The sequence below is a fragment of the Medicago sativa genome, chromosome 3, assembly GCF_051527215.1.
Source record: "Medicago sativa cultivar Bolivia chromosome 3, Bolivia_mono, whole genome shotgun sequence".
In the NCBI taxonomy this organism is placed as follows: Eukaryota; Viridiplantae; Streptophyta; class Magnoliopsida; order Fabales; family Fabaceae; genus Medicago; species Medicago sativa.
Window position 1 is genome coordinate 53,680,754 of NC_140751.1, and position 4,167 is coordinate 53,684,920.

The 4,167-nt window shown below is 34.9% G+C and overlaps 1 long non-coding RNA gene across 1 annotated transcript; it reads right to left on the bottom strand.

Annotated features, from left to right (window-relative positions):
* Positions 1-1,588: 1,588 nt before the first annotated feature.
* LOC146938330 (uncharacterized) lies at positions 1,589-3,870 on the bottom strand. Its single transcript, XR_015033362.1, has 2 exons — positions 3,746-3,870; positions 1,589-1,826 (listed from the first exon to the last, which is right to left on the bottom strand). It is a non-coding gene; the product is annotated as an uncharacterized LOC146938330 (long non-coding RNA).
* Positions 3,871-4,167: the final 297 nt, after the last annotated feature.

The following is a 4,167-nucleotide window of genomic DNA, read 5'->3' on the forward strand; positions in this document are numbered from 1 at the left end:
AAGGTATGGTGAAAGGAAAGTCAGTGATGGTCCTTATTGACACTGGAGTCAGTCATAATTTCAGATCCCCTCAATTAGTAGCAACTCTACAAATTTCGATAGACACTAGTAAGGCAACAAGTGTGAAATCCTGGAATGGAGGTCGTGTTACTGCTGTGGGGAAGGGTGAGGGTTTGCAAATTCAATTTGAAAAAATTTCTACCATGATTGAAGCCTATGTATTAGAGTTAGAACACATTGATACTGTTTTGGTAGTGACTTGGTTGCAGAGGTTTGGCAAAGTAAACTTTGATTGGAAGGAGAGAGAAATTAGTTTCTATTGGGAAGGAGAAAGGGTGAAGTTGCAGGGCCATCTTTTTAGTGACAAGAAAATTATAAGGGAGAAACAACTTAACATGGCTACTGTGGACACATTGCAGTAAGGAAAAGTCACAAGGTGGGAAGGAAACAGAGAAATTATAACTTGGGAACTTGGAATTTTGAAGAAGAATCAAGGTCTTAATGCTAGCCTTGAGGACAAGGCAAATTCTGGAGGAGGAGGTATTGATAGAACCCTGATTTACTGTACATGTGTTGGCCCAATTATTGGGCCCAATCCACATAAGCACAACTTCTAGAAGCCTGTAGAAGCTGTGGGAATACAAATAGTTATAATAATTATGGGAATTTAAGCAGAAGTGCAGTTATTAAAGAGAGGGAAGCCTAAAGGGTTAGTCATTAAGAAGAGAATTTCAGTTATAAAAGAGGGGAGAGTCTAGAGGTGAGGCATTCATAAAGTTTGCTAAGAGTTGTTTAGGAGAGAAGTTCTCTGTGGTCTAGGAGCTTAGCTCTGGTAGGAGTTCTCAGAACTCTGGATTATCCTTTCAATTTTCTGTTTTCATCTTTGTAAGAGCTTTGAGCTCATCATTTTCCAGTTAAATAAATACAATATTACGTTAAAATTTTGGGGTTCTATCAGAAGGTATAGTTCTCTTGATGGTTAATTCATAATATATTACCATTTTGGTTATTTTTTAAAGATTATATTTCGAAAATTTGATTGTTATGTTAATTAGCTTAGTTCAATATATTTAAACAAGTTTATTTTTATCAGATGTCATTGCATGAAGATATTGTGGAGAAAGAGCCTAAAATAAATAAAGTAATGCACAATGAAATAGAAGTGGACATAATTAGTACCATGCCTGACTGCATTATTTTACACATCATGGATTTTCTAATTACAAAAGAAGCTGTTCAGACTTGTATCTTGTCCAAAAGATGGAAGGATCTTTGGAAGCATCTTCCTGCTTTGAATATTTGTCATGTACATTTTGAAAGAGCAGACATTTTCAAGAAGTTTTTGAATAAGGTTTTGAAACACCATGAAAAATCTAGTGAGAAGTTTTCGAATAAGGATTTGAAACACCATGAAGAATCTAGTGCCTCGTGTCTACGTAATATTGAAGTCGACCATCAGGGGTATGTGTAACACCCTATTTCTATTAAGCGGTAAAACGCGCGAATACACAACCATATTCTAGAAATAGATGCTACGTCTTCGAATAAACCACAATACATACATGCATAAAGATCATGTCACATCACATAGCAGCGGAATAATATATAATTCATAAACAATCTATGGATCTCCAAACTAAATACAAATGTATCATCCAAATCTCAAATAACAAATAACATCTCAACTCCAAAATACACGGTCCAAAAATAAAAACCAACATGCAAGAACTATCCTAGATCAGAGCCCTAATCTAGACACTTGCATGAAAAAGAGGAACTCCACTCCTCGGCATCAACAAGCAACAACTAAGCATCCTGCACTCCATCTACCCGTCCATACGGAAAGGTAGGTGGTAAACCACTGAGGGTTAGCATTACATCATCATAATCCACTTAAAATTAACAAGAAACTTTGAGAATGAAAGATACATTTAAGAACGATGAATAACAAACTACACACGTATTCACAAGTATTCTTAACATTCACATCATTCAATATCAACATCTCAAATTCATATCCACAAGTGTATCATACACACATCACAAGATCAACCATCTTAATCAACAATTAACAAATTCAATCATCATTCGCAACTCAAATGTATTTCAATTCACCAACAAGTATGCAATGACTCTAGACTCATCTAGATGCATGTGGTACCAATTCTCCTCAAGGTCGTCACCCATGATGCAACAAAAACATCATTATCAACGGCTATAGTCAACGGCAATATGGATATAACATCCGACACGACATATGATGCATGAACATATGACTCAATTCACTATGCATATGTTCACAACAATTCAACGGCTATAATCAACGGCTATAATCATCATCCAACTATATCATATAGTTCATATCTCCACATAGTTCCTTACATTCCAAATAAAAGAACAATCACAACATATGATCACAAACATCATATTCATCACTTAACAACCATTCATACATCATCTCATAATCATATCAATCTAATCATAGAGGGTTCATAAGCAATTGGCCCTCAATGATCATTTTCAATCAAGTTCGTCTCATAAATCACAATATTGAAAATAATTGAGCACCTAAGCCAAAACCAAGTAAACGAGTTCAATAGCCTATGCCATGTATCCTTCCAAGTCACACATATGTGCAGTAGAGATTACATAAGCATTTCATCGGCGAAAAACGATGAATTCATAAAAATCACAAAGTTCGTCTCCCTTTATCACTTTTCACAAAATTTTCCATCTTCAAATCAAAACAAGTTAGATTCACCACATCATAGTTTAAATACCATTAAACACCTTTATTGAACTCATAAAACTCAAGTTTCGAAGTTTAGAAGCAATCCATAAGGTTTGGGTCGACTTAGAAATAGTTATGCGGATTTTTCGTAAAATGTCTCTAAGACCTCCTTGGAGTATTTTCATCATAACTCAAAAACCAAAAATCATTTTCAAGTCAAACCAAAGCCATTGGAAAGCTAACAAAATTATCTACAACTTTCATGTTTACACCAAAAGCCAATTCAAAACGAAAAATGGTGAAAAACGTGAATATTTCCCAGATTTGCTTGACAAAATCGGTGGCCGATTTTGGAAAATCGGTGGCCGATTTTTCCCGAGTCAAAACTGGAAAATCAACCCAGAAATCGGTGGCCGATTTTGGCAAATCGGTGGCCGATTCTGGGCTTCACAGCAGTTCAAAATGTGACGGTTCCAACCCTTTTTTACCCCAAAATCCCAATTTTGATCATCCCAACCCCAAAACTCAATCTCAAGATGTTCATAGGTCACATACACTTCAAAACACTTAAACTTGCATAAGTTTTGAGATTAACACATCAACACATCAAATTCATCAACATAACAAAATTCACCAAAATATCATCACTTCCTCAACTTTCAACAACAACCCAAAATCTCTTCATCCAATCATCAATCTTAATACCCAAGGCGCCAATCCAACAACAACGTGTTTCAAATCAATAACAACAACTAATGAACACAAATTCATGCACAATTCATTATCACAACTTCATTTCTCATCAAACTTGCTCAAGAACACAAAGCACCAACAACTATGCATTTAAACATGTTAATTCACATACTAACATGCAATTATCATATAAATCATGTTCTCAAACATAACAACAACAATTATGCACGAATTTTACAACAATTAGATTCAATTCATCAATTTAACAAAATGGGTAAAGAGAAAAAGATATGAATTATGGTTGAAATCTAACCCTCTTACCTCTAGCACCAAGATTCTCTAACCCAAGCCTCAATTTAGCTCCTAGATGATGAATCCCTCTTCTAGCTCTAGCCTTCCTCTTCAATCTCTTCAAACCCTTTCTTCTCTCTATCTCTATCTCTTCTCAAATGAAATGTAATGATAAAATGTTTGTAAAACCTAGTTTCACCAACAACTAGAGTTTATATACTAGCTCTACTCAATTGGGCTTATCTCTTAAACCTTAATGGGCCTAACCCATTTCTATTCTAACACCCAAATGTCACTACTCACTTAATGGTAAATTATAACACTAACGGTCACTTAATGGTAATTAAAATAATTACTACACCCTCTCTAGTAACTTGGTAAAATAATACTCCTACTAAACATTAAAAATAATCCTCGTTCAAAATTACAAAATTACCCCTACTCTCAAAATG